General features: G+C 36.6%; 1 long non-coding RNA gene across 2 annotated transcripts in view; it reads right to left on the bottom strand.

Annotated features, from left to right (window-relative positions):
• Window positions 1–720: 720 nt before the first annotated feature.
• The window catches only part of LOC104006915 (uncharacterized), a 50,774-nt gene continuing 27,264 nt past the window's right edge, over window positions 721–24,230 (bottom strand). For both annotated transcript variants that reach the window (XR_680900.5, XR_002944260.3), the window contains one exon: window positions 721–4,261. This is a non-coding gene — a long non-coding RNA (uncharacterized LOC104006915). The remainder of the gene's footprint in view (window positions 4,262–24,230) is intronic.

Here is a 24,230-nt window from a genome sequence, read left to right as displayed (position 1 = left end):
CAAACACTGATGTGATATTTGGGATTCATGATAGGATTCAACATATCAGATAAAATGTTTAGAATATTTTAATGCTAAAATATTCAAAGGATCATTTAAACTGAATATAGCCATTGGAAACTACAAAATAATTGTTTTTCCTTCTTTCTTTTTAATAGATGGAAATCTTTAATCTGAAACTCTTCTTTGAGAGGAGATTAATTAGTAAAATTCTAGTCCCCTCTCTCTTAGCTCATTCTGTCCATGGTAGGTGGAGTGATTTAAGAAATTTATAAATTTGAGAAAGAATAGCTGGACATACCCGGCTTCACTCTGGCCTTCTTCTTCCTCTGGGAAGCTGACCAAAGAGAATATAAGTTCTACCCTGCTCTTCCCGGGCAGGCTTCTATATGTTTCTGTTTGTGGACAAAGGGTAAACACCAGCGTAATTTTAGTGCTTGCTACAAATAAAAGCATAAAAGCCACATACTAAACTGGCCTCTCTTCAAAATAAAAGAGATATTTGATATTCACCTTTGCTCTTGGTGTAATTTCTCACTATTTCATTATCTAAACATGAAAGTGGGTGTTCTGAGAGTTTTCCTCAGGAACTCTCAATAGCTATAAAAAATACACAGAACAAAATCTTAATTTGTCTCGTAACAGTGAGTTCAAATTACTTTTCATATGAGTAAAAGAAAAAGGAAAATTAACAAGTAAATTAGAAGAGAATAATTCTGCTTTCACTTCAAGGTAATCAAAATTCTTATAAACAGTATCACTATCTGATAGTAACACAACACAATAAATAATGTAAAAACTGAAGTTTTTATCTACTATGCCAAATATGATTCCTCTGGTTTCTTTTTGTTTGTTTAAGAAAGTATTTTAAAAAGTTAAATTGACCAAAATGGGCTACTTATACTGGCATTGTATAATCAGAGTCAGAAATGTTGAATAAACAAATCAATAAAATGGAGCTGTATATTAAAAACAACAAGCAGGTTTTGTCCTAAATGTTTGCCCCATAGCCAGGTTTACTTTGAGCCAGCATGTAAAAGATTTTGTGATTAGGCCCCAAAGCACAAAAATACCAATTAATTATGATGATTAGATATGTCTTCATTAGTAGTCTATAAATAAATCATGCAAAGCATTATGCAGTCAGCTATCCTGGAAAAATATTCTTCTAAAGGGCTGTGAAAACAGCTTAATTAATTATAAATGCTTTGAAACTTAGCACATTATATTTTGAAATGTTAAAGCATACATACATACACATGTTATATATGTTTGGAGGTATTTGTCAATCTGTTTCAGTGTTTCTTAATGCTACTGAGCACTAAAATGCTTCCCAGAATCAAGATGAAAGTGTGTTAAAAATCTGTATTTATTGTTAAAAGTAAAAAAGTTATTTAGAACACTTATATTTCCAATTCCTCTCATGTTTTCTGATGACAGTGTTTTTCTTTGATATTTAACTTCTATGCTTCCAGAAATGCTTTGTAAATGTTCTCCTCTCTTCCCATCCCATTCTCTCCCTGCCCTCAGAATATATTCCTCATTTATTCAAAAAGATTTCTTCCTGAAAATGTTCCATTATTAAAAATATCTCAATTATGCTTATAATTAACCCATTTTTTGAAGCTGTATTCCATTCACTCCATCAGATCTTCTGCCCTCCACTGCTCCCTGGTAGACCCACAGGACAATGATCTCTATGAACTGCATCAAGTGTTTCCCTTGCCCTGCAGTTTCTAGTTGAGTTTGGCTAATGGATATTCCTGGCAGGAGATCAGAGGTAGGTAGGAAAATTTATTTTCCTCGCTTCTTTTCTGCAGGTTGATTGTATAACTCTGCCAAAGGTCACAGCTCTTGACGGGTGATGCTTGCTACACAAATCGCTCTACGGGTTTTAGTCCTTTCAGATATAAGGGTGATAACAGTTCTCTCCACTATAACTGGCCCTGGGGTACAGAAATCTCTTTTGATTTCTCTATACCCTGTTCCAGGTTTGTAGGTCATCATTTTATTAATTTCATCTCAAATTATCCAATTTGAGGACATAATCTGTTATATGCAATACCCTGACATGATTAATTTTGTAAATAAACAATACAAAAATAGAGTAAAACATGAACATCCTCATTACATCTTTTGATTTTGAATACTGAAAATACAATTCAAATTGGCCTAAGCACCTGGATTGTTCTAGTTCTCTGAGTCAATATATCACATGTAGAAGGATGCACTTTTCTGGCTACTTGTGGTTTAAATGGGCCAGAACAGTTCAGGGTACCATCAAGCATGCTTTTGCATATACTACTCTAGAATGATTGTGTATCAGTTAGGGTCCATTCAGAAGACAAAATCAAGTCAGTTATTTTAACAGAAATGGTTTTATATAAACAATTGTTAATTAGGTACTAAAGACTTAAAATGGCAAAAAGAAAAAGAATTGCATTGTTATGGAAGGAGTTTCTATAGGCTGCAGCTACCCTACTATGACCGGGTATGCAAACACAGTCTTGGAGGAAGATCTGTGCAGAGCTGAAACTCAGACCTCAGATAAAGTGTGCTGCTTCACCCATGCCTGTGTCTCTTTGCTTGAGGGAAATATCTTATGGGACTAGGACCCAGGCCTCTGAAGAGGAATGCTGATTGACAGCATCAGGGGCTGCTGTTTTTGCAGGAGCACATTGAGAGTGATTCTGCAAATGTTGAAGAACTGCAAAGTCAATTAAACATTCTACAGAGACAAACTGCTGCTACCAGCAGGAAGAGGTGAGATGAGGCTAAGGTGATGCTCAATGACAGGAAGCAAATGGGAAGCCAGCACCAAACAAACAAAATGGAGCAAGTCTCTTTTCCCTCTTCCATCCTTACAGCTCCCTCTAGTGCTTTCTACTAGCCAAGGCTAAGAGGAAGGCAGCTGGCAAAGCAGACATGAAGCTTGCAGATTTCCAGTCCAGCTTCACAGCGCAGAGTGTAGAAGAAACAGCGTGAGCTGAGAGGCAATAACTTAGTAACTATGTAAGGTAACAACCAGAGGTCAACTATACTCATTGATTAGAAACACAGTTGCAGGATTCCTACTTTATCAAACCTTATATGAGGCTAGATTTTCTTAACCACAGGAAAGTTTTAGTCCTTTCGACTTTCTACTTGGGAAGTTAATATGACAAAGAAAACAATTATAACAAAATATGAGAAGTGCCATGACAGGAGCTATAATATGAAGCTTTTAGAATGGCATTTCAATTAGCAATGTAGGGTCCAGGGAGAGCATTTGATTGGAGGTAATGTTGAAGTTGGATTTGAATCCTGAAAAGATTCAATAGACAGGAGCCTACTGAGTAGATATTAGAATTAACTCAAAAGCTTGATAACCATATTTGGGAAAACAGGAAGGTCAAACATCAGAAAATACAGGTAATTTCCACTGGAGGAATTTCCTGGTTGGAACACAAGAACCACTCACTCTGTTGTTCCTGAATACCACTGAACCAGACCTACTGTCACTGGGCACAGCTGCCGTGAACACAGCGATGGTCAATAATTTTTCACAGACCTTTTTAAATTTTGTATTACTTCCTGAAAATTCAAAGTAGGCCATCCAGTAGGTTGAACCTAGTCAGTTGCCCTGCTCTAGGTGCCAGGGGAAAGAAAGAAGAATATATGACCTTTTCAGTCTGACCTTAAATTCTGGCTTCCTCCAAGATTTACATACTAAGGATTTTTTTTTTTTTTTTTTTTTTTGACAGAGTCTTGCTCTGTCACCCAGACTGGAGTGGAATGGAGTAGCTGGGACTACAGATGCATGCTACCATGCCCGGCTAATTTTTGTATTTTTAGTAGAGACAGGGTTTCACCATGTTAGTCAGGATCTTCTCAAACTCCTGACCTCATGATCCATCCGCCTCGGCCTCCCAAAGTACTGGAATTACAGGCGTGAGCCACCACGCCCAGCCCATAGTATGGATTTTAATCCCAAATAAGGTAAACATGTGCATGATAGGTTCACAACATTCCCACTAGCAATTATCTCTTTGGCAACCTAGAATTCATATAAAATCTTTTGCCCATTCTAATCAAAAAAACTTCCTGTCTTGTACTATGAAACTTCCTCTCATAGCAAAAATCCAGTTTACCGGTGTCCCAAAAGGAGACAGTTTTAACCCTCTTCAGTTATAGCATCTGGCTTCAACAGTAGAATCTCTGGATAATCTCCATATTGAACCGAGATCTCCTAGATCCAGTCTTGATCTTGCCATAGTAGTGACTGAAAGAAAGGAAAAGTAGATTTATGTAAATCTTTCATTCTTAGGGGTTCTGAACTCTTGCCAGTTTTATATGTACAGCTCAGTCTTTTACAAATAAATATGGTCACATAAAAATTCCCCATGGGACCAACTGGGGACCCACCCTTCCTGATGTATTATGTATCATCAATTATCTTTCCTCTTGACTTTCAATATCAATTACCCTATACAACACACTAACCCACCTGATTGTTTGCTGACTCAGGTCATGAGATTCTGAATTGGCCAGCTGGCAATGTTTACTCCCATGCAACCATTACTGAATACCCTGGTGTAACATTTCTCCCTTGAATATTACTAGTTTCTAAACCAGTATTCCCATTATTTCAGAGATAGGAATAAAGATATTGTGAATAACTAATTAGGTTTAATTGGAAGATGTACTAATTTCAATTCTATTGTGTACTGACTGTGAAATAAATAGCAATATATATGTTTAAAATGTTTCAAATCATAGGTAGTATCCTATGACATGATACCTAACTTATTCTTCAATAAAGTATATAAGACTAAAGTAACCTAAGGGCATTACCCCATTTTCCTGCTTTGTTCATAGGAAATTGAGTTCCTTGCTTGGAAGAAATTATGAGAAATATAATGACATTGAATTAAGCATTCAGTTGTGTAAGGTATAACGATGCTGACTTGAGGCACTACATGAATCCTTCACGACAAAAGCAGTAAAACAATCATCAACTGACTTCAAACAAACACTTGTCCAAACAGTTATCCTATAGTATTGTAGGTTTGTATTTACTACTTTTGGTAAAATATCTTGGTACACTGCTAAGGGGAAACCTGTGTTGTTGTGTTTGTGAGTAGCCACTATCTTTTCAATCATGGCCACTTTGTTCATTAAATTCTAAAGTTGCTATAGAAGGAGGATGACCTACATTGGGAGATTAGGTTATCTTGTCCATCTAAATGTATGAGCTGTTTGGCTAGAAATGTCCTTTGTATTAATATGTAGCATGAATATTCTTTATGTTCTGAGCCCATTTAAAAAAATTCTTCCATGATTCTCTTCCCCAATGCCCCACTCCCACCAAAAAAAAAAAAAAAATCTGTCATTAGTCCCCCAGGTCAGTTCCTTTGAGATCCCTTATCTAGTTTCTAGGCAAACTGGCAGCCATTTGCCGTAAATTCTGGTAAGTTGATATTTAAGGCAATTTGAAACTATTATAAAAGCACAAGAGAAAACTGGACTTCTTGTGGCATTATTTTGCCCATGAGCTCCACAAGTCATCCAGTAGGTTTTAGAGAGAAAATCCTCCCAATTGGCAAAATAGATTAATGTGTTTAATGCTTGTGTCTAAGCATCTCCAAAAGATCTTAGCAGTTCCATTTTCCCAGGGCATCCTTACCTTGGTAAGTCACGATGGGTGTCTTTAAGAAGAGGTACAAGGAATTTTCATAGTGTATTCTTCAGTGTCAATGGACTATCAATGGGAGTTAGTGTTCGAGGTGCCAAAATATCTTTCCCTACCAATTCTCTAATTTTTACATAAGAGACGAGGAAAAGCTCTGAATTCAACTGATAGTCTAATTTTACTATCTCTAATACCACATTTTGTTTTTTGCCAGCTCAGTCCCTGCAGCAACAAAAGATAAGAGATTCTTTTATCTTGATCCTAGAAACTCCATGGATTTCAGTCTGTGCTATGAGCCTAGAATTCAAGGATTTTAACTTGTCATTCTGTTTCTTTAAGCTGTCCATTGATGTTCAAAACAGCTGCCCCTTCTCTAAGTCCATAAATTCCTCACGTACACCCCACTATTCTGTGGTGGGGGCAACTCAATTCCCAAAGCCATCACTGCAATGAGCACTTGATGCCAGGTGACTACAGACAACAATTTGATTAGCTTTTTCACTATTACTGAATACCTGTCTTGGCATTTAAGCAAGATTTTGACTGGTTTCTGCCCCAGCTATGCCAGATGAACAATTACTAGTTTCCACATTTCCTTGAAAGTATCTGATGCACCCCATTCCCAGGTACCAATTTCTCTCTCAGTTAGAAATTTTGGATGTGAGCAGAAAAAGCAGTTCTAGCTAATAAAAGGATAATATAAATTTGTTGAAAGAATGTTGGGTAGCTCACAGAATTAGCTGGCATGATGGGGTACCTGCTAAGAAAATGGGCAGAAAACAACAGAAGCTTTGTAGAGGGAACCACGGCCAAGAGTATGATGAAGAAATACTCTTGTTTGGATTCCCCAGAGGTACTACCAGTGCCATCAACAAGATCTGTTGCTGGATACTACCACTGCTACATACAGCAGAAAATAATAAATGGTGGATCCAAAAGACACAAATCCAAACACAGATCATTATTATGCATGAGAAAGAATGCAAAACAAACAGGAGAGAAACAGAAGTTCATCTCTTGGTGATATACAGAAATATAACAGAGGAAATCATTATTTGAGATTTAAATGGGGAGGGGTTGTGAGAGGCATTTGGGTAATGTGCCATCATCACCCGATACTTTGCATTATGGCCAATAATCAGCTGGATGGCTTTGAAAATATCACTTTTTCTTTACTATAACTGGTTCAATGTTTCTACAATAAAGACAATAATATCTCTACCAAATGATACACCTTGAGGAAAAATTGGTATATATATATATATATATATATATATATATATATATATATCACATGGAATACTGCCCAGCACATAGTATACACTTTATAGGTGTTAGTTAACTATTTGTGGTACTATTGAAGTAATAGCAACATTAGAGTCACTTCAAGTTTGAGGAAAACATAATTAAAAATGTATGAGTACAAAGAGAAGGAGCATTTGTGCAACTCTTACTGTAAGCACTTTTTAAACTGTCACTGTAACAACTTGGTCAATTAAGTATCTCCCACTTTTTATCTTATCCTAAACAAATTAAGCAATAATCATTGCAAAAGTGTTTTCCTCAAAGCTGAAACACTTGTCTTCAGATTAAAGTTTCTTTATAAAAAGTACTTAATATCCTGAGAATAGAAAGAAAATTTAGCTAAGCATATCTAATAAGAACCAAAACACAATATATGTGCTGATAAAACATTAATGGAGATTCCATTAAAATGAGAAATAAGGCAAGGATGCCACTGTGGCTACTGCTTCTGCTTCTAGTTAATTTGATTATACAAACTAATACATATAGGATATGTGAGAATGATAGGAAAATATCACTCTTGCAGAAAACATGATTATCTATCTCAAAAGAAAACAAAGGAATTCATAAAACACAAATTTTTAAAAGTAAGCCTAGTAAAACACTTCCAAAAAAATGATTGAGAGCAAGATGGCCAACTAGAAGCCCCCAGCACTCATCTCCCCTACAAAGACAGCAGAAACAATAATATTTTCTAATGAAAATAATGGAAGGAGAGCACTGGAGTACACAAAAGAAGTAACAGAAACCTTGTAGATCAAAGAAGCCCAGGATAGCCACATAGAGAACAGAAGGAAACATCTTGCCTCTGTCACTCCATCACCTAGTTGGAATCCACTTAGAACCAAGGGGAAATTATTCCTATAGGGAAAAGGTAAGCAAATTCCCCATCATCCCCCATCACCACCTTGAATACCTACAGTCCTCACAGTAGGGACTACTGCAATCCTCACAAGCACTAAGCCCAGCTGAGGGAGCTGCCTGGGATGCACACAGCTGCACCCCACCCCCTGACCCAGAGAAGGCATCGACACTGTGTCCATCCCACTCATACCTCCCAACATGGCCCAAACCACTATCATACTACACCATCTTGGAACCATAAATATTGCTTGGGGACAAATAATCAAGATACCCTTCCATCAGTTAGGCTTTGTCACCTCTGAACCACTCTCACTTCATGGCTCATCACCCTTGGGCCAAGCTTATACTACATGCTAACATATGGGGACAAGTTGCCATGAAGCCATTCCATCGGCTTTTCTCAGCTACTCCTGTGCCATGCCCCTCAGGGGCTAAGCTGAAGCAGTGTGCTACCTCACAGAGAAATAGTACTTTAGCTGCCCAGAGCAGTCACACCTTTCCTGTGCTTGAGCTGAAATGGAGCCCTGACTCATGGGGAATTGGTGCTTTGGCCAAGTCAAGCATCTGTGCATCCCAGAACTGAACTGACATGGTACCCCACATCCCAGGGAAACAGAGGATTGACCGAGCTGAGACACACTCCCATATAGGCCAAACAACTGTAGTACCCTGCTGCTCTGGAACTAGAATAACACCCTAGAGTCTGAGCTGTTGACACAACCTCCTACCCAGGGAATGGAATCATCACTGAGCTGTCCCCTGTCCCCCAGGGCTCAAGTGATAGCTTGCTCTGCCATTCTGGGTTTATTGCTGCCACTGAACCTGAAAACACTGCTGTATACCACCATCTTAGATCCAGAGTCACCACTATGTGATGCTGCATCTTCTGGTGACTGAGTAGACATAGTGCCCTCTTGGATCTCATTCTCAAATTCCAGCTGTACTCTGCTGCGTGTGCTCAAATCTTCAGAGAATCCTCTTTTCCCTGGAGCCAGGGCATTTCTATACCCTGCCCTTCAGGGACAGAATTACAGCTAAAACTTGTCCCCCAGGGCCTGAGCTGCTGGGGGTTCTCAGAGTCACAGACCCTAGCTTTGTAGGCAATCCACATCCCACACTGACTCAGAAACTGAACATATGCCCTGAGACCCAGGTGGCACAATAGGTTCTCTGGACCCTGAGACCAGGACCTCAGCACCACAACCACTCTGAGCACTTGCAGTCTAGAACCCATAACTTCTGAAGCTGATTGTGGGCTGTATCATATTCAACATGAAGAGGGATCCCCTTTGTATATTGAAGAGATATCCCCCTTGGACCCCAAGAAGGAACCAAGACTGTCTATTGTAAGGAAAAATGAGGAGAGAAGAATCCCAAAAGCCCTTGCCACCAAGGGTCTTAACAACCTATACTTCCATAGCCATTTCCATAGACTCCTACAGCCTAGGCCTCTGAGGCATCCAGAGTCATCTCTGATTTTGAGTGTAAATGAAGGAGATGATGGTATGGCATAGATGCTATACTATCGCATCCACTCAGAAACAGTCAACATACCCTTTCCCTCTGGTACTCTAAGGTCCATCTGAAGGTAAAAATCTTTTTCTATGAAAGCCAATCTAAAATTTGGAGAGGTGATTTTTCTACTGGATGTGCAGACATCAACACAGGGGCACAAACCACATGAAAAAGCAAAGAAGTATACACCCTCAAAGGAACACAATAATTCTCCAGTAGCTTTCTTAAAGTAAAGAAAATTTACAAATTCCCCCCAAAAAACTCAAAATAATAATCCTAAGAAAACTCAACAAGATAAAAGAGAATACATAAAGGTAATAAAAAAAATCAGAAAAAAACAGTTCATGCTTTAAATGAGAAATTTAACAAAGAGATAAATATCATAAAAGAGAACCAAATACAAATCTTGAAGCTGAAGAATTCAATGAATGTAATGTAAAATATAATCAAGAGCCTCATCAATAGACTAGATCTAGCAGAAGAAAGTACCTGTGAACTTAAAGATAGGTCTTTTGAAATTACCAAGTGACAGGATAAAAAGAAAGAATAATAAAAAATAATAAAAATAGCATATGAGACTCCTGGGACACAATTAAGTAAATTAAATATTCACAGCATCGGAGTTCTAGAAAGAAGAGAGATGAAGATAAGGTCAATAAGCTTATTTAGTGAAATAATTGCTGAAAAAAACCCAAGTCTTGGAAGAAATATAAACATCCAGATCCATGGAGCTCAAATATTCTCAAACAGATTCAACCCAAAAAGGTCCTCTCTGAGGCACATTATTATTAAACTATCAAAAGTCAAAGACAAAGAGAATTTTACAAGTGGCAAGAGAAAAGTGTCAAGTGACATAGCAGAAAATCATGTAGACTATCAGCATATTTCTCAGCAGAAACCTTACAGGCCAGGAGACAATGAGATGTTTTATTCAAAGTGTGAGAAAACAAAACAGAACAAAAACTGTCAACCAAGAATACTATACCCATTGTATCTGTCCTTCAGAAATGAAGAAAAAAGTGAAAAAAAATGTTTCTCAAATGAATGGCCTAACATTATGCCTCAAGGATCTAGGAAAAAAAGAACAAACTAAATCAAAAGTTAGCAAAAGGAATAAAATAGTAAAGAATAGAAAATAAATAAATAAATAATAGAAAACCTATACAAAAATAGCTATAAAACTAATGGTTATTTTTTAAAAATACACAAAATTTAACAAAATCTTAGCTAAATTACCTAAGAAACAATGAGAGAAGATTCAAGTATGTAAAATCAGAAGTAAAATTGGATGTATTACAACAGACTCCTCAGAAACAAAAAGGATGTTGGACTATTAGAAAAATTATATGCCAATAAGTTTGATAGCCTCAAAAAATAGATAAATTCCTAGAAAATTACAACCTAACAGGATTGAATCAAAAAGAAATATAAAGCCTGAAGAGACCAATAACAAAAGAATAAATTAAAGCTGTAATTAAAAGCCTCCCCACCTTCCCCCCACAAAATGCCCAGGACCAGATGGCTTTACATTTGAATTCTACAAAGCTTTCAAAGAAGAATTAATACCAATAGTTTTAAAACTCTTCCAAACAGTAGAATACTTCTTAGCACATTTTACAAGGCCAGCATGACTATCATATGTGAGCCAAAGATACCACAAGAAAATAAAACTACAGACCAATATCTCTTATGCATATTAATGCAAAATTCCTCAAAAAATATTAGCAAATCAAATTCAACAGCACATAAAATAAATTATGCATCATGATAAAGTGGAATTTATTCCTGGTATGCAAAGCTGGTTTACCAAATGCAAATCAACAAATGTGTTACATCATATTAATAGAATAAAAGGCAAAAACTACCTGATCATAACAATTGATTCAGCAAAAGCATTCAACAAATTTCAACATCATTTCTTGATAAAAAACTTCTAAGAATTTAGGTATACAAGGAAAGTTCCTTAACATAATAAAGGCCATTTATGAAAAACCCATAGCTAACATCATAGCTAATGGGGAGAAACTGAGACTTTTTCTTTAAGATCTGGCACAAGGCAAATATGCACACTCTAGCTCCTTCTTTTCAACATAGTACTGGTAGTGCTGTCAAGAACAATTAGACAAATAAAAATAAATAAAAAGTATCCAAACCAGAAAAGAAGATGTAAAATTGTCTCTATTTGCAGAATACATAATCCTATATGTAGAAAATGCCAAAGATTCCATTGAAAAACTGTTAGCTTTAATTAATGAGTTCAGTAAAATTGCAGAATATAAAATCAATATAAAAAACCCATGGCATTTTTATACACAGAGAATTGCCTACCCAAAAAAAAAAATCAAGAAAAGAATCCCATTTATGATAATATTAAATAATAAAATAAAATACTTAGGAATCAATTTAACCAAGAGGTGAAAGATTGTCCACTGAAAACTATAGAACATTGATGAAAGAAATTGTATTAGTCCATTCTCTTGCTGCTAATAAAGACATACCTGAGACATGGTAATTTATAAAGGAAAGAGGTTTAATTGACTCACAGTTAAGCATGGCTGAGGGGGGCCTCAGGAAACTTATAATCATGGCAGAAGGTAAAGCAAGCACATCCTTCTTCACATGGTGGCAGCAAGGAGAAGTGCTGAGCAAAAAGGGGGAAATGCCCCTTATAAAACCATCAGATCTTGTGAGAACTCACTCACTATCATGAGAATAGCATGTGGGTAACTGTCCCCATAATTAAACTACCTGCCGCCGCCCACTGGGTCCCTCCCACAACACGTGGGGATTATGGGATCTACAATTTAAGATGAGATTTGGGTGGGGACACAGCCAAACAATATCAGAAATTAAAGAAAAAGCCAATAAATAAAATATATTCCATGGTCATGGATTAAAAGAATTAATGTTGTTAAAAAGTCCATACTACCTAAAGCAATATATAGATTTAATGCAGTTCCTATTAATATCCCAATGGCATTCTTCACAGAAATAGAAAAACTAATGCTAAAATTGGACCCCCCAAAAACCCCTAAATTGCCAAAGTAATCCTGAGGCAGAGGAGTGGGGAAACAAAGTTGGAAGCATCACATTTCTTGATTTAAAATCATATTACAATGCTATAGTAATCAAAATAGCATGGTTCCAACATAAAAGCAGACACATAGATGAGGGGAACAAAATATAGAGCCCAAAAATAAATTGAAACATACATGGTCAATTAATTTGTGACTAGGGCACCAAAAAGACACAATGGTGAAAGGTTAATCCTTCCATAAATTATTTTAAGAAAACCGTGTCTTCATTTGCAAAAGCATGGAATTAGACCTTTATCTTACACCATACACATAAATCAACTCAAAAATATATAAAAGGTGGCCGGGCACGGTGGCTCACACCTGAAATCCCAGCACTTCGGGAGGCCGAGGTGTGCGGATCACGAGGTCAGGAAATCGAGACCATCCTGACTAACACGGTGAAACCCCATCTCCACTAAAAATACAAAAAATTAGCCGGGCGTGGTGGCAGGCGCCTGTAGTCCCAGCTACTCGGGAGGCTGAGGCAGGAGAATGGTGTGAACCCGGGAGGCAGAGCTTGCAGTGAGCAGAGCTTGAGCCATTGCACTCCAGTTTGGGCAACAGAGCGAGACTCTGTCTCAAAAAAAAAAAAATGTATAAAAAATATAAATGTAAGACCTGAAACCATAAAAATCCTAGAAGAAAACATAGATGAAGAGTTCTTTGACATGTGCCTTGCAATAATTTATTGGATATCACATCAAAAGCTCAGGCATCCAAAGCAAAAATAAATAAACTGGACTACATCAAACTAAAAAGCTCCTGCACAGCAAAATAAACAGTCAAGAAAATAAAAAGGCAACCTATAATTTGGAAAAATATTAGATAAGGGGTTAATATCCAAGAGTTATAAAAGAATTCATGCAACTCAATAGCAAGAAAACATATAGCCTGATTTAAAAATAGGCAAAAGACTTGTATAAAAATTTCTCCAAAGATGTCACAAAAATGGCCAAGAGGTAATATGAAAAGATGCTCAATATCACTAATCATCAGGGAAATTCAAATTAAAACCACTATGAGATATGACTTTACACCTGTTAAATTAGCTGTTATTAAAAAGAATTGGTAAGCCGAGGCAGGCGGATCACAAGGTCAAGAGATTGAGACCATCCTGGCCAACATTGTGAAACCCCGTCTCTACTAAAAATACAAAAATTAGCTGGATGTGGTGGTGTGTGCCATAGCCCCAGCTACTTGGGAGGCTGAGGCAGGAGAATTACTTGAACCTGGGAGGCGGAGCTTACAGTGAGCCGAGATCGCACCACTGCACTCCATCCTGGCAACAGAGTGAGACTCCATCTCAAAATAAATAAATAAATAAATAAATAAAAGAAAAGAAAACAGAAATAAGGGGTGTTGGAGAGAGTGTAGAGGAAAGGGAACCCGAGTATGCTGTTGGTGGGAATGTAGATTGATGCAGTCATTATGGAAAACAGTATGGCAGTTCCTAAAGAACCTACTAAAAGAACTGCTATGTAATACAACAATCCCTCCCCTGTGTATATACCCAAGGGAAATAAAATCAACACCTCATAAACATACCTGCACTCTCATGTGCACTGTAGCATTATTCACAATAGCCGAGCTATGGAAACAACCTAGGTGTCCATCAATGGACTAATAGATAAAGAAATAGTAGTAAAAATGCAATGGAATATTATTCAGCCTTAAAAAAGGAAAAGACACTGCCATTTATTAAAGTATAGATGAACCTAGAGGACATTATGCCAAGTAAAATAAATCACATGCCAGACACAGAAATAAAATATTACATGCTGGCACTTCAGGTTGCATGCAACCTAAAAATAAAGGTCAAATATATACAGAGAGAGTACAGCAATTGTTATCAGGGTGAAGAGAGAAAATAAGGGAAGTAGATGAAAGGATATAAAGTAGCAAATACGTGGGATAAAGGAGTAGAAAGATTGGATGTACACCATGAGGACTATAGCTAATAACAGTGTATTGTATTCAGGAGTTTTGCTAAATTAGTAAATTATAGCTGTTCTTGCCAAGGGGTGGGGGAGGACAATGTGTAACTATGTGAGATGATGGATATGTTAATTTGTTCCACTATAATAACTGTTTTACTATATCTTATAACAACATGCCACATATCTTAAATATACACAATAAAATTTATTTAAGAAGAAATAAATTCCCAAGTGAGAAGAAAAAGAATTGAGTACAATTTCAACAACAACAACAAAAATATATGTCTTTACTAGTCACATGCACAAGCTATCATGACTGGAAAATCTAATGGATATACATAATAAAAATGTAGTGAAATATTTAAAAAAATCCTTTACAGTGATAGCAAAATCTCTAAATTTCCCCTAGATTAATCTGATAAGAATGTGTAAAATCTGAATGCAGGAAAAATACAACTTTCCTATAAATATAAAACAAATTAAGAATGCTTTTTCATGGATGATAAGCATCAATCTTAATTCTTAATTCTCTGTAATTGTTCATTCTCCTCCAAATCAGCTAATACATTTAAATAATTCTTAATCAAATTCAAATTTTTAAATTGTACTTGATAAACTGATTCTAAACTAGTTTTGTTTGATTGATTTCTTGCTTATTTTTTCCTTGAAACCAATTTCTTACATAAAAGTATTATTATTAATATTTTTGTTTTTGAGATGGACTCTTGCTCTGTCACCCAGACTGGACTGTAATGGTACAATCTTGGCTCACTGCAATCTCAGCCTCCTGGGTGCGAACAATTCTCCTGCCTCAGCCTCCTGAGTAGCTGCGATTACAGGCACCCACCACCACACCTGGCTAATTTTTTTGTATTTTTAGTAGAGAGGGGGTTTCACTCTGTTGGCCAGGCTGGTCTCAAACTCCTGACCTCAGGTGATCTGCCTGCCTCAGACTCCCAAAGTGCTGGGATTACAGGCATGAGCCACCACTTCTGGCCGAGAAGTATTATTGAAATTTTGGTAAAGGTAATTATTTGTTGGGTTGGACTTTTTCATTTATTGTAATATTTTAACATCTTTGGTCCTCACTTATTAAAGCTAATGATATACCCTCAGTCAGGTGTGACAAGGTGTAAAACACTTCACACCTTCCAAAAATTCCCTAGTGATATGAACTGACATAGGATTGAGAATTAGTGGTCTGGAAAATATGACATCATAATAAAAAGCCAGACAAGTAAAACATTGTAGCATACACACAGTAATAGACAGATAGGTCAGTAAAACAGAATAAAGAGTGTATTAGTCCATTTTCACACTGGTGATAAAGACATACCCAAGACTGGGAAATTTACAAAGAAAGAGGTTTAATTGACTTACAGTTCCATGTGGCTGGGGAGACATCAAAATCATGGTGGAAAGTGAAAGGCACATCTCACATGGCAGCAGAAAAGAGAAGAGAGAGAGCTTGTTCAGGGAAATTCCCATTTTTAAAACTATCAGATCTTGTGAGACTTACTCACTATCATGAAAACAGCACTTGAAAGACCTGCCCCATGATTCAATTACCTCCCACTGGGTCTGTCCTACAACACAAGGAAATTTAAGATGAGATTTGAGTGGGGATGAGCCAAATCATATCATTCCACTCAAGCCCCTCCCATATCTCATGTCCCCACATTTCAAAACCATTCATGTCTTTTTAACATTCCCTGAAGTCTTAACTCATTTCAGCATTAACTCAAAAGTTCTCAGTCCAAAGTATCTTCCAAGACAAGGCAACTCCCTTCTGCCTATGATCATGTAAAATCAAAAGCAAGTTAGTTATTTCCTAAATCCAATCGGGATACAGGCATTGGGTAAACACAGCATTTCCAATGGAAGAAACTGGCCAAAATGAAAGGGGCTACAGGCCCCATGCAAATCTGCAATCCAGCAGGGCAGTTAAATCTTAAAGCTCCAAAATGATCTCCTTTGACTCCATGTCTCACATCCAGGTCATGCTGATGCAAGAGGTGGGTTCTCATGGTCTTGGGCAGCCCTGCCGCTGTTGCATTGCAGAGTACAGCCTCCCTCCTGGCTGCTTTCTGCTTTACCAGGCTGGCATTGAGAGTCTGCAGCTTTTTTAGGCACATGGTGCAGGTTGTCAGTGGATCTACCATTCTAGGGTCTGGAGGTTGGTGACCCTCTTCTCACAGCTCCACTAGGTGGTGCCCCAGTAGGGACTCTATGTGGGGGCTCCAACCCCACATTTCCCTTCTGCACTGCCCTAGCAGAGGTTCTCCATGAGGGCCCCATCTCTGCAGCAAACATCTGCCTGGACATCCAGGTATTTCCATACATCTACTGCAATCTAGGCAGAGGTTCTCAAACCTCAATTCTTGACTTCTGTGCACTCCCAGGCTCAATATCATGTGGAAACTGCTAAGGCTTAAGGCTTGCACCCTGTGAAGCCATGGCCTGAGCTCTACATTGGCCCCTTTCGGTCACAGCTGGAACCACTGGGTTGCAGGGTACCAAGTCCCTAGGCTACATACAGCAAAGGACCCTAAGCCTGGCCCCTGAAACCACTTTTTCTTCCTAGGCCTCCAGGCCTCCTGACATGCCCTGGAGACAATTTCCCCTTTCTCTTTGGGATTAATATTCATTTCCTCGTTACTTATGTAAATTTCTGCAGCCAACTTGAATTTATCCTTAGAAAGTGAGATTTTGTTTTCTATTACATTGCCAGGCCGCAAATTTTCTGAACTTTTATGCACTGCTTCCCTTGTAAAACTGAATGCCTATAACAGCACCCATGTCACATCTTGAATGCTTTGCTGCTTAGAAATTTCTTCTGCCAGATACCCTAAATTATCTCTCTCAATTTCAAAGTTCCACAGATCTGTATGGCAGGGGCAAAATGCCTCCAGTCTCTTTGCTAAAACATAACAAGAGTCACCTTTGCTCCAGTTCCCAACAAGTTCTTCATTTCCATCTGAGACTACCTCATCTTGGACTTTGTTGTCTATATTGCTACCAGCATTTTGGGAAAAGTCATTCAACAAGTCTCCAGGAAGTTCCAAACCTTCCCACATTTTCCTGTCTTCTTCTGCGCCCTCCAAACTATTCCATCCTCTGCCTGTTACACTGTTCCAAAGTCATTTCCACATTTTTGGTTATATTTTCAGCAGTACCCCACTCTACTGGCATCAATTTACTGTATCAGTCAATTTTCACGCAGCTTATAAAGACATACCCAAGAATGGGTAATTTACAAAGTAAGAGATTTAGTGGATTTACAGTTCCACATGGCTGGGGAGACCTCATAATCATGGCGAAGGTGAAAGGCACATCTCATGTGGCAGCAGACAAGAGAAGAGAGTTTGTGCAGGAAAACTCCGGTTTTTAAAACCATCAGATCTCATGCAACTTATTCATTATCACAAGAACAGCACTGAAAAGACTTGCCTCCATGATTCAGTTACCTCCCACCAGGTCCTTCCCACAACACGTGGATATTTAAGATGAGATTTGGGTGGGGACACAGCCAAACCGTATCGGAGAGTGTGAAATAAATCTATGCATATATATATAAATTTTGCTAGCAGTAAGCATTATTTTTGTAAACATTGAGAGAAAGACTGATTTTGTATAAAATGGAGTCAAAGACAAAAATCATGTTAGAGACTTACCTCATCCAGTATATACACACACATGCACATACAAACAAGTTATGCAGATTGATTAAAACATTAAATATAAATACATACATAAACGTCTGGGGGAAACTACAGAAGAGTACTTATAGAAACTTTATATAAGCAATATCTTCTGTAGGAAGAAAAAAATAGAAAACAATGATAAACTTGTCTACAAAAATATTTAAGATCTTATGCTGGTAGACATCATTTAAAATGTTAAAAGCAAAGTGGCCTGCAGAGTAACAAGAAAAATATCAGCGAATGATTAATATCCATAATATAAACTGTTCTTATAAAAGATAAGAAATAAAAGTCAATTTAAAAAATAGTAACAAATAAGCCAATGAAGAAAGCATAAAATCAGTTTGACAATTTATTCTTTACTTTTAACTTTTATTTTAGAATCAGGGAGTACATGTGCAGATTTATTACAAACATATATTGTGTGATGCTGAGGTTTGGAGTACAAATGATTTCGTCACCCAGGTAGTGAGCATAGTACCCAAAAGTTAGTTTATTTCCACCCTTAATCCCCTCCTAACCCTTGTATTCCTCAGTGTCTACTGTTACCATTCTTATGACCATTTATAAGTGAGAACATGTGGTATTTGCTTTTCTGTTTCTGTGTTTGTTCACTTAGGATAATGGTTTCCAGCTGCATCCATGTTGCTGCAAAGAACATGATTTCATCATTTTTAATGGCTGCATAGTATTCCATAGTGTATATGTATCACATTTTTAAAAATATTCCAGTCTGCCATTGGTGGGCACCTGGGTTGATTCCATGCCTTTTCTATTGTAAATAGTGACAAACATATGGGTGCATGTGTCTTTTTGGTAGAATGATTTACTTGCCTTTGGGTATGCACCTGGTAACAAGATTGCTGGATCAAATGGTAATTCAACTCTCAATTCTTTGAGAAATCATCAAACTGCCAATGAAAAAATGCTAATCACCACTAATCATCAGAGAAATGCAAATCAAAACCACAATGAGATACCATCTCACACCAGTCAGAATGGCTTTTATTAAAAAGTCAAAAAATAACATATGGTGGTGAGGCTGCTGAGAAAATGGAACACTTATACACTGTTGGTGGGAATGTGAATTAGTTTGACAATTTTTGAAACAAACACACAGACACACGCACACACACATATCCTCTAGGAATATTGCTTGAGAGCAGATGCAAATAAATAAATTTGTTAATTTGTAATGACATCATTACAGTATTGAGACTTCCAACACAGCATATCATTTTACAAAAAAAAAAAATGTTTTCCAGACAAATCTAAAACTTTCTTCAATTGAAGACTGATTCTGATTATTCAAAATGTCCCTTCAGTATCAGAAAAGAAAAGCATAAAACAGAAAGAAAGACAGAAGGAGAGAGAGTAAAAAGTAGAGAAGGGAAGGGAAGGGAAGGGAAGAGAAGAGAAGGGAAGGGGCAGGGCAAAGGCAAGGCAGAGGGAGGAAGCAGGAGGGAAGGAAAGAGGGAGGGAGGGAAGGAAGGAAGGAAGAAGGTAAGTAAGAAAAAGAAAAAAGAAAGTGAGAAAGAAGGAAGGGAGAAGGAAGGAAAGAAAGAAGGAAGGAAGGAAAGAAGGAAGGAAGGAAATAAAGATGGGAGAGAATGAAAGGGAGTAAACCTAGTTATCTTTTGATGAAATCTTTGAGTTTCAAGGCCTAAACAAAACCTAATGTTGAAAGATGAGGAATAATTTTTCAAGAAAGTTATTATCAGAAAGGAATAAAAATTGAATTTCTATTCTCTAGAGCATTAATTAGTAGAAGAAAAAATTACACCTAATGTTTGTAGAGCATTCTTGGAATTAGAAATCCTACAACCACCTTGTTTTTCTAATGTGAAAAAAAGAGAGAAAAATACCTTTTGGAAATGCAAAACTCTGAATGTATACTATCTCCATATTTCTCCCTCTTTGCTCTCCCATGTGAATTCAAAAGTATAGCTTAGATGACCAGAAGAAAAATCAAAATGATTTAAGAGTTTAATAATACTGTTTTGAGCATTAAAAAGGATGGTAATCAGATAACTAAGTCTAAATAATTGTAAATATATACTAGTTATACATTTTTAATTCTAAAAATAAAACCATAATGTAAACAATAATAACTAACTGTAATAAACTGGGTTCATAAACTAAATATGTTGAGTGATGGTTGGGGAGAAAGTTGAAACTTACCAATTAATTCTTTTAAATAGAAGACCTCAATAGATATAATTTGATTTATCAGGCAGAGCCCTGCATGTAGTGCACAGCAGAGAAAAAGAACTCTGTAAAGGAAACTGAGAAGGGGCAGGCAGACAGGAGAAGAGGATGACATCCTGCAAGCCAAGAGATGGGTGAGGTTTCCAACAAGGGTTTGGCAGTGCCTAAAAGGTGAGAGATCAAATAAGAAAACTAACTGAAAATTATATACTTGTTAATTATTATTAGTGACCTTACCAAAGTAGAAGCAGATTAATAGATTGTAGTATCTGGGGAGAAAAAGAAAATAGATAGCAATTCCAAAAACTTTAATTTTAAGGAGGAAGAGAAAGAGTGTGCTAAATAAAAGGAACTTGAGTTTGAGAGCTTTTGTTTGCTTCTTTCTTTGTTTTAAAAATGAAACAGAATTTTCTACCCTTGTGTAAAACAATACCAAGACCAGACTGTATCTAAGTAAAACAGTATTGATGACTAGGAACTTAGCCACTTCTTCCTGTGAGATATGACTCTGAATCATCTAAAATAATTTACCTATTAAGACGAATACCTTGCCCAAAACTTGCTTTAATGTTTGACTTGCTTTGCTCACCAATCCAGTCATAAACTTTGCCCAATTCCAACCCAGTTTTCTACTTTTGAAATCCACTGCAAAAACATTCAGCCTAGGCCCTAGAACTCTATAAATACATACCTTACCTATCCTCATTCAGACACTGTGAAGATTCTGTCAAGGTAGTGTTCTTTCTTGCTGTAAGTGAGTACTTACTGTCTAATAAGCTTAGCTTGACCTAAACAACAAGTTTTTGGAGGTTGTAAGAAGTAGTAGATGACAATATGTTAAAGCTAAGAGTTGTTCGAATATGTTTAAATCTTGGTAGGAAAATTTGGTAGATTCAAAATCATGGTAGACACAATCAGAAGAGTAACCCACACAGGTGGGAAGGAATGGGAGAGGCATGCAGAAGTAAAGTTGTAGATTTAACCTCAGTTAGGAGAAGAGGCTTCTACACCACTGTACCAAGAGAGGAGGAGTGAAATGAAGGCAAATATAAGTAATCAGATATGCCTGGCTGGGATAGGGAAAGGGAGAGTCAAGGAGCTAGCAGGTGTTTTGGTGTCTAAGTCACATAACTGCCTCTGTGATCCAAAGTCAGGACACTGCAGCTACCACACCCATGAAACTAATGACCCAACAGTGGAAGAGCTCCTGCCAACACTCACTCCTACCAGAGGCTGTTTTTCTATCAACACTGCTCCAATCAGATGGCATTGACTTTCCTTGTTTTTTCCTTCTATATTAGCATAAATCAAATTCACATCCAGAATGTTAATTACAAGGGATCTTGGGAGTGTGTTGTTTGCTTTCCAAATTCTCCAAATAGAAGGAAAGTGAAATAAAATGGGGAAAAAAGTCCAAACCAAGTATTAAGCACAGTTGATCCCTTAATGCAAACTCATCCTTGCCTCTATGGTATGAATCCACATTAGTAATGTACTAAAATTTATTCAGGCATTTGCATCAGTAACCATACACGAGACTGATCTGTAATTATCTTTTATTGTTTTCTGTTAGATTTGCGTATCAGTGTTATGATGCTTTCAGCATAATATGAAAGTATTCCATTTTCTTCTATGCTCTGGAATATATTAGATAACTTTAGGTTATCCATGTATTAAAGGTGTCATAGGATTCATCCACAGACTCAATTGGGCCTAGTGCTATTTTAGAAGGTAGTGCATTACAATTTCATGAATTCATTTTATTACCAATGGTCAGTAAAATTTTGTAACCACTCTAAGCTCTAACATAGTGAATTATATTTTTAAAATCAATTTTATTCAGTTTTACAGTATATTTTACTAGATTTGAACAGCTGTATTATTTCCTCATTGAGCGTTTAAATATTCTATATTCTCTTTTCTAAAATAATCACCATATTTGTTTTATTCCCAGTCGTTTGTAATTGGTTTCAATGCTAACCTGCCAGCCCCTTTGCCTTAGTTTCTCTATTCGTTTCTTATTTGGATGGGCTACATCCACTAATGGTTTCTTCAACAATGGTTAGTAGAAACAATATTGTCTACTAACAGTATTGTTAGTAGAAACAATATTGTCTACTAACAGTATTGTTAGTAGAAACAATATTGTCTACTAACAGTATTGTTAGTAGAAACAATATTGTCTACTAACAGTATTGTTAGTAGAAACAATATTGTCTACTAACAGTATTGTTAGTAGAAACAATATTGTCTACTAACAGTATTGTTAGTAGAAACAATATTGTCTACTAACAGTATTGTTAGTAGAAACAATATTGTCTACTAACAGTATTGTTAGTAGAAACAATATTGTCTACTAACAGTATTGTTAGTAGAAACAATACTTGCATGTTCAAAATTATTTGTTTTCCTTATATAGAAGGGCAGTTTGGCTGGGTATAGACCTCTTCAGGCACATTTTCTTCATTTTCTTTCCCAAAGTCATTTCAGGCATTGATCCACAGGTTCCAGGCATTAATAATGACTAATAAGAGGCTTGGGAGCCAATCTGATATTTTTTTTCCTGCATAAGCGCCATGAGAACATGGTCTGTTATCCGTCCTGTTCACCATTCTTTCCACAACTGGCAAAATGCCTAAAACAGAGTAAGCAGTCAATAAATATTTGATGACTAATAGAGTAAGGGAACTGATCTTTTTGCTTGAATGTCTGAAGAACTTTATTTTTATAGTCCAGTAAGTTCACTAGACTATATCTCTAGTTGAGCTTTTCCAAAGACATGGTGTTTCTTTTACTGCAGGGAGGGGTACTTACTATTATTGTGGCTCTCCTTTTTCCTCCTTTCCTAGTTACGATATCCGTGACAATCTTTTGAACTCTTATTCACTTCCACTTTATTTTACTTTTTATCAAACATGTCCTCCAGGTGCCTTACTTTGCTTTTATCAGTGGTCTTTCTCCTTTTTTGCCTTCTTCAAATGAGGCCTTAGTTCTTTAACAGTTTTATTTTTCTCCTTTTTTCCAAGCTTAACAGATCATATGTCATCTACTTGCATTAACTTGCAAGTTTTATCTGACACCTTATTATGTTTGTATTGTAAGAAAAAAAGAAAATGGATAAGTGGAGGCAGGTGGTTAGTTTGGGGTTATCTGTAGCTATCTGAGTTTATTAGTTTGGGACATTAATTCTGAAAACACTATAAAAGCCCAAGTACAAATCTTTAAAATACAAATTCTGTTTTACTGGGCATTCTGTGTCACTAAAATATTCACTACTGTCTTATTGGTTCTGTTTCTACTTTTTTTAAAAAAATGGGAAATCTTCAGAGAATAATTTGGGACTATGTGGTGTTTGCAAAATGGTTATCTTTAGTAGCATGTTATACTTTTATAAATTTATTAGCATTTCATCTGCATATGCACTATATATAGTTAATATTTATAGGTGTGATAAAAATACATATCCAAATGAGGCATGTTATATCAGTATATACTCAAGCCTACGCAACTCAAAAAAAATAAGGAAAAAAAACATTTCTTTGAGTGTACTATACTTCTGTGTGCATGGCATTGGCTCTAAAATGTTTTTCACTTTTATATTAAGAGGCTTCTTTTTTGTTAATTTTCCCCAACATATTCATATTTTCCTCTCCTTTCTATAATGAGTTTTAAACCAAGTGATAAGTATTAACAAGCATTTTTTTTAACTTTTCTAGGATGAATTTCCTGGATATAATAGGATTCCACATAGCACCAAGTTAATTTTTACTTTATTTTTTATAAGAGATTCATCCATGTTAGTCAGTATTCCAGAACTGATTTTAGAGATCTACATCAATGTATGCAACAGCTTAGTCAATATCTTCACTTAAATGTCTCAACAGCGGGTCCACTGCACTTTATAGATTCAATCAAACAATGCAAAAACCAATTCAAATGCAATTTAAAA

Source organism: Pan troglodytes, chromosome 5 (genome assembly GCF_028858775.2).
Source record: "Pan troglodytes isolate AG18354 chromosome 5, NHGRI_mPanTro3-v2.0_pri, whole genome shotgun sequence".
In the NCBI taxonomy this organism is placed as follows: Eukaryota; Metazoa; Chordata; class Mammalia; order Primates; family Hominidae; genus Pan; species Pan troglodytes.
The sequence above is the reverse complement of the archived record's forward strand: the minus strand, read 5'-3'. Positions and strand labels throughout refer to the sequence as shown.